The sequence below is a fragment of the Lactuca saligna genome, chromosome 5 (genome assembly GCF_052625555.1).
Source record: "Lactuca saligna cultivar CGN05327 chromosome 5, ASM5262555v1, whole genome shotgun sequence".
Taxonomy (NCBI): Eukaryota; Viridiplantae; Streptophyta; class Magnoliopsida; order Asterales; family Asteraceae; genus Lactuca; species Lactuca saligna.
This window is the reverse complement of record NC_136421.1, coordinates 187,883,595-187,891,024: the sequence shown is the minus strand read 5'-3', so window position 1 is coordinate 187,891,024 and position 7,430 is coordinate 187,883,595. Positions and strand designations below refer to the sequence as shown.

Sequence of the window (7,430 nt, the reverse complement as noted above, 5' to 3'; positions counted from 1 at the left end):
TGATACAAGTTGTAAGATGTTGCTAAATAGGTTTTTCTAGAAAGTATGTTGCTAAAAATAGTTTGTTTAGTAAGTATTATGGTAAAATGGTTTTTCTACAAAGTATGTTGCTACAAATATGTTTGTTTACAAACTATGTTGCAAAAAAAATTTGTCCAAAAAGTATGTTGCTGAAATTTAAAACAACAGGGACCAAACTGTAACTGAAACAAAACTTAAAACAACAGGGACTAAACTGTAACTATTGCTAAACTAAAAACAATAGGTACCAAAATGTAATTAATGCAAAATTTAAAACAACATGGACGAAGCTGTAAGTATTTCAAAATGAAGTCAACAAGGACCAAACTGTAATTATTACAAAACTAAAAACAAAAGGAATTAATGCCAAATTTAAAACAACAAGGACCAAACATTTAAGTATTGTTATTAAAAAGTACAGAGACAAAAACATTAGCTATTGTAATTAATAGAATCGTACTTACACATCATCCATTATAAAACCACAGGTGTACTTCATACATTACATTACATGCTCCTAATAAGTTGCATCAAACATAAAGGGCGTTGTAAAAATGACAGTGTAGTTGTAACAAGATGGTTGTTTATGGTTAAGGTAGCATATTTTGGATGTTGCATCTTATTTTCTTCATTTTCATTCTTTAGTATTTCAATGGCATGTGATGAGGGGCTCACTATTGTGTTGAAAATGACAGTGTAGCAGTAGTAGTAGTACATGTGTCTGCCTTGTGCTTTGAACTTCCATTCGAACTCACCACAGTTGCAGCAAGAGGTTGGCTATTTGAAGCACTTATTACCCTATGTAAGCATATTATCAATCAGAATATATCCAAGAAAAAAGTATTATAATTTGTCCATTAGAAAATACATACCATGAGGCTTTTGCATGAACAGCTATATATCTCCCAAAACTACTATTTGGTAGCAAACTTTCATGCATTCCTGTTTATAAGAAATGAATAACAAAAGCTTCCATCATTCAAATTTCATAAAGCTTATCTAAATTTCTCTTAAAACCCTAACTAGTAGAATAGAATCAATGACGAAAAATATCAATTCAGAATACCATGAAAATTGTATGAAAGCCATATGGACACATCTCATTCTTAAACATACCAAAATATCAAAGAAAAAGCTCTGTGATACACAAACTGCACCACCAGCTAAATCTCCAAATCTGATCCTTATTGTTACCAATTATCATTTCATTACAATAATGAATTTATATGTATTAAACTCGAAATTACCTGAAATTGTTGGTTTTCTGATCTTTACTAAGCTCAAAAGCATCAAAATTTAACTCCACAACAAGGAAATCAGTAAAATTGAACACCATAAAAAACATCAATGTGGAGCCTGCAGATGTTAACCTTTGTTGAAACCCCTACCATCGTCGCTACCAATCTAGAACCTGTAGATGTCGATTAATGTCTGGAAGTAGGTGAAATGGAGGGAGAGATGGACGATGTAGAGAAGACGGATGAAAACCCAAGCTAAATATAATCAAATTACCTGAAATTGTTGGTTTTCTGACCTTTACTAAGCTTAAAAGCATCAAGATTTAACTCCACAACAAGGAAATCAGTAAAATTGAACACCATAAAAAGTATCGATGTCTGGAGCCGCATATGTTAACCTTTGTCGAAACCCCCACCATCTTCACCACCAATCTGGAACCTGCAGATGTCGATCAATGTGTCAGTGTCTGGAAGTGGGTGTAATGGAAGGAGAGATGGATGATGTAGAGAAGACAGATGAAAACCCTAGCTAAATATAATCAAACGAATATACAAAATCAATATGTTAACGGAACCTGCAGATGTCGATTCAATGTCTGGAGGCGTAGAGAAGCCAGAGTGACGGTTGAAGAAGACTGGGAGTCGATCAGATTTTGGCTTTCATTCGATTTCATTAGGAATCGATCTTTGATCGTTGAAGGAGGGGAGGGTATAGGGGGTAACTCGGTCAATATAGTTTTATGGATTAAAGGCTAAAATATTAAAGGGCAATATTGTCAATTAGTATTTTTTTATACATTTAAATTATAAAAACTGATTAAAAATATTTAAAAATAGTTAAAAAATAAATTTGGGCAAATACGATATTTATAAAGTTAAAAAGGGTAAATATGAAATTTTGATTTTAAGTTGGGTAAATATGATATTTTGAAGTTTAACAAGGGCATACACGAAATTTTCCCTAAATTAAAAACGAAATTTTTGGTCATGATTTTTGGGATGTTACACAGTTAAAACAAGTTAGTTGCTATCTTATGTACAAAAAAGAAGAAGTTGCCAATATGTGAACACAGATAAGAGGTAGTTACCCTCCTAAGTCATTTTCTGTAACATCCCAAAATATCAAGAGTAGAGTTGAAGGGCTAAAAGAGTAAATTGGGAAAGAACGACGCGGCGAGTCCATGGGCGGACTCGGTGAGTAGAGTCGCGACTTGGTTGCATGTTAAGTAGCCGACTCGGCGAGTCAGTAAGATGGACTCGACGAGTAGGCGCTGAATGGAGAAAACCCTAATTCTCAGGGTTGAACCCTATATAAAGAACATTATGTTTCCTCCCCAGCCTCCTTATCACCCCTTGAGTTCCAGAAACCCTATTTTGTGGAGAAACCCCATTGTTGAGCAAATTGGAGCTTGGAGAGGTGGTTGTTGAAGAGATCTTGAAGAAGAAGAGGCTTGGATCAAAGGGCTTTGCAAGGATTCGGGATAATCTTCTCTTGGAGCCTCCTTTTGAGGTATCATTCCTTTGTTTGAGCTACTATTGTCTAGAATCTTCATTTTGGGGGTGTTAGAGATCATATCTTTTGGTGTTTTGGAGTTTAGAGGTTAGATCTGAGGTTTCTACCTCAGATATGGAATGGAGAAGGGTTGGAATGCCTGAAAGTCCCTATGTTTGAGTGTGTAGTGAAGCTACCATGTCCCAAACCCTAGCCATAAAGTGTAAAAGGCCTAGATCTCTTTGGATTCACGTAAAGTTTTCCACTTTACGTGATGGATGGGTTGTAGGAGGCTAGATCTATGTTTTGGATCAATTGCATGGCCTGGGATGCTTCTGTATAGATTCAGACTGGTGGTACTCGGCGAGTCACATGGGTGGACTCGACGAGTTGCTTGAAGATGAGCCGGAACTCGACGAGTTGGAAGAACAACTCGGCGAGTTGGATGAAGATGGCCTGGAACTCGGCGAGTTGCATGAACAACTCGGCGAATAGGTTGAGGATAGTCTTAGACTCGACGAGTTTGTTCTTGGACTCGGTGAGTCTTGTCGAAGAGTCCCAATATTTCCTGGTCGAGTCGAGAATCGGTGAGTCAAGGGATGACTCGGTGAGTTGTGTGCGAGTGGACTCAGAGTTGTTGGACTCGGCGAGTCTCGGGGTGACTGGGCGAGTTAGGTCGCGGATTGAGGGAAGTTCTAAGCTTGGGGACTCGGCGAGTCATCGGGTTGACTCGGCGAGGAGAGTCAGTCAGGGGTTGACTTTGACCGTGTCTTTGACCAAGGGTTGACCAGTGGTCTCTAGGGGCATTTTGGTAATTGTTGGTTATTGTTTTGAGTTCAGTGCCTTGGTGGTTGTCCAGTGGTGGAGATCATATCAGTGATCGGAGCAGCTTGGGTTATCTGTTCAGTCGACAGTATCAAGGTGAGTTATCCTCACTATATCAACAGGGTCTAAGGCACCAAGGCTGGCCCTTATCGGATTGAGATCCGAGTAGTGTTGTTATGTTGTTGATGTTATATGTTTGCATCCTGAGAGCTAGGATGGTATATGTTAGAGACCTGATTGAGATCGGTATCCTGAGAGATAGGGAGATGCTATGCTAATGACCTGTTAGGTCGGTATCCTGGTTAGGATGATGATATGTTATGTTATGTTATGTGATCTGTTTGATCTGCTTGTTGACTGTGAATTGCTATATGATTGTATGTATATGTGCACATGGTTGTCTGGAATGGAGTTGGGTTGAGGTGGGTCCTGCTTTGTGCTGTAGGCCAAGATACCCAGGGCAGACCGATTGTTCCGAAGGCCCAGCGAGCGGTCCGGATAGGCTGTAGGCCCCAAGAGGGCGGACCAGACGTGCTGAGGCTCGGAGAGTGGACCAGGCAGACTGAAGGCCCGGTGTAGGCGGACCAGTCATACTGTAGACTTAGAGAGTGGACCAGGTGGATTGAAGTCCCGGTGCGGGCGGACCAATCACACTGTAGACTCGAGGTTTATGGCTAGACTCAAAGGGTGGACCAGGTGGACTGTAGGCCAGTGTGGCGGACCAGTCACATAGTAGACCCGAAGTGCATGGCTGTTCTGTGATCAGATATGTTGTTGCATGTTCTGCGTGTATGGTATAAGTGGTTGGTATTTTGGGGATATCTCACTAAACTTTCGGGCTTACATTTGTGGTTTTATGTTTTTCAGGTTCTTCCGGAGACCGTGGCAAGGCGAAGGCGTGATCGTACCGCTCCTCATGATTTTATAGTGATGTGATTCTGGGAATACGTTAAACGTTTTGTATTGAAAACCTTTTTGTAAAGATTTAATGGAATCGAGCTGTTTTTGAAAAATTTAAAATTGGTTGTATTTTTCGGTCGTTACAAGTTGGTATCAGAGCCTTGGTTTGAGTGAATTGGAGGAACATTCGTGTGACTCCAGTCTCAAATCGAGGAGAGTTTTCAAAAGAGTATTTAAAATGGTTTTCAAAATGAGTAAGGGAGGACGCGGAGGTACGATCAGCCGGAGCCAGTAAGTAACCCCAAAATACCATGCACGGTATTTGTTTTTGAGCTTTGATAGAACAACATGCTAGTGATAGGCTAGGGATCTTCAGGATTTCATGATAATGTTGCCTGATTTGTGATGCCTGTAGCCTAGGGTTCCTTATGGGAGATTTTCAGTGTTCCTCTAGTGGGGAGGGTTGAGCGTTATTGTGTATGTTTCTCTAGGGTGTTGTGGTTGTACTTCATACAAATATGGGTAGGTGTGGAAGGTAGTATGGGCCCGTACTACTGAAAGCACAGGACCCATACGCGTATCAGGGAAACCATGATCTCTAGGGTTGGGTTGAGAGAGTTGGATCCCAGGATAGTGGGAAGAGTCTGAGATTTTGTGTGGTGTTTTTCAGTATGGAGATTCCGAGGCATGATGAGAGTGGATCCGGATCAGGATCGGGAGCAGGAGAGAGAGAGTTTCGGGCGGATCGGTACCGCCCGAGGTTATTGGTCATATGAGCACGTGCGAGTTGGATGCGAGGATTCGTGAGATCCTGCGTGATGAGATTGCTGAGTTGTTCCGAGCTGAGTTGCCGGAGTTGTTTGGGTCGATCAAGACCGTCATGGTTGAGTATTTTGATGAGCGCTATGCGGCTCTCGCAGAGACGGCTGCCGCGGCGGCTACAACGAATGTAGCGGCGGCAAGGGGAGGAGTTGGTCGGGGTTTTCAGTATCGGGACTTCGATAATACGAAGCCTCCCACCTTCGATGGAGTTCAGGACCCGATCGTCGCTATGAGATGGTTATCAGACGTGGAGGGGTGTTTCTTCACGTGTTCATGCCCTTCTGATCAGGGGGTGAGGTGTGCTCTGAACCTGCTGAGGCTCGGGGCGAAGGATTGGTGGAGATTGACCACGGGGTCATATTCGGATACGCAGAGGGTTGCGGTTTCATGGGATCAGTTCAAAGAAATGTTCAACACTCGTTATGTTCCGCAAGTTGAGATGGAGAGATTGGCTCAGGAGTTCCTTGAGTTGAAGCAGGGTTCGGAGTCGGTGACTGAGATCACCAGGATGTTCACTGAGAGGGCGATGTTTTGCCCAGAGTTCGCTTCGGAGCAGGCTCAGATGTCTCGATATCTGAGCATGCTCAAGAGGGACATCAGACAGTTTGTGTCTGCGCAGAGGTGCGAGACCTTGTTGGGGTTGCAGGAGGCCGCTAGGCAGCGTGAGTTTGAGATTGAGTTGCAGTTGCGTGAGATGAGGCAGGCTCCGGTGCAGTCGCAGCCGGCGCCGAAACGGTCCAAGACCGTTGATGTTAGAGTGGGGGATCTGAGCAGCCACACTTGTGGGAAGTGTGGGAAGGGTCACACCGGAGTTTGTAGGTCCGGTGGTGCATGCTGCAAGTGCGAAAAGGAGGGACGCTATGCGAGGGATTGTCGGCAGTCAGCGCCGGTTCGGGATTTGAGGATTTGTTATCATTGTCATCAGATTGGACATTTGAGGGTCACCTGTCCATAGCTTGCTGCAGGACTGGTGTAGGCTGCAACACCGGCCACTTTGAGGATCACAGGTGGAGGTCAGGGTGGAGCGGAGCCCCCAAGGGCTCAGGGTCGTGCTTTCCAGCTTTCAGCAAAGGAGGTCAGAGCAGTGTCGGATGCAGCTGTGGGTATGTTTCTTCCTTGATATCTTGTGATTATTGGGATATATTGTTTATGTGCTGGTATCTTTGTGTGGTTTTCGATGCGGTATTCATCATTTTGAGGGTTGTGGTTTGGTTATGGGTTATTTTTTTTTGGGAATTTCGTTGGTTATCATCCATGAGGGTTATTAGTGGAAACCTGGCATTAGGTTAAAGGTCGGGTAGCATCTGCTTTCTGAGGAGTGGTTAGATGCAGATTGAGTTTCTTTCGAGTGGATTAATCGGTGTTGATGTGAGATCTCGTTAAGATTGTTTATGCTTGTGGGAAGCAGTCTGCGTGTAAGTGTTTTCTTGGTGCAAAGTTGTTCTGGGAGGTCGGTGATGGCGATCGGTGGTTGTTAATCAGTGCTACAAGTGGGGGGAGGATTGGAGAATTCTCCGGGGGGATCGATGAGTAATTGAGGGTGCTTAGCTGTTGGGATTCAGCAGTGTTCTGTCAGCCCAGAGTATAGGCTGATAGGAGCAAGTGTCGGGCATGCGGGGCGGGATACAGACCTAGGGCATTTGATTGTGGAGGGTCTGGGAGCAGGTTGGGATCGAGCATGTGCGATTGAGACAGAGTTCAGAACCCTTAAAGGGCTAGAACAATATGCATAGGAGGATTTCCGGGAGTGATAGCTGGGAATGATGAATGTTAGTTGAGCGGTCCGGATAGACTGAAGGCCGGTAGGCGTACCAGTCAGGCCGAAGGCTCGGAGAACGGTCCAACCAAACTGAAAGCACTGAGAGCGGTCCATATTGGCTGAAGGTTCTAAGAGTGGTCCAGATTGGTTGAAGGCCTGGTGAGGCAGTCCAGTCATGCTGAAGACTCTGCAGGTATTGTTGGATCGGTTGGAGGATATGGATTGTGTATGTTGCAGTGTGATTGCATTAGAAGGTCTAGCCCCGGGTAGTGATCTTGATTAGTTGAGATAGTGCATGGGCTTGAGAGTCCCTGCGATGAGAGTCAGAGAATGTGTGTTGGATGGATAGCGGATACGCTATAAAAGGGTGGTG

General features: G+C 43.8%; 1 long non-coding RNA gene across 2 annotated transcripts; it reads right to left on the bottom strand.

The window, feature by feature from the left end:
• Window positions 1–443: 443 nt before the first annotated feature.
• LOC145046703 (uncharacterized) lies at window positions 444–1,975 on the bottom strand. 2 transcript variants are annotated; one of them, XR_013682043.1, is made up of 5 exons: window positions 1,835–1,975; window positions 1,534–1,698; window positions 1,269–1,452; window positions 894–963; window positions 444–819 (listed from the first exon to the last, which is right to left on the bottom strand). It is a non-coding gene; the product is annotated as an uncharacterized LOC145046703 (long non-coding RNA). The 2 variants fall into 2 exon arrangements; XR_013682042.1 differs by having other exon boundaries at window positions 1,269–1,432; window positions 1,835–1,972.
• Window positions 1,976–7,430: the final 5,455 nt, after the last annotated feature.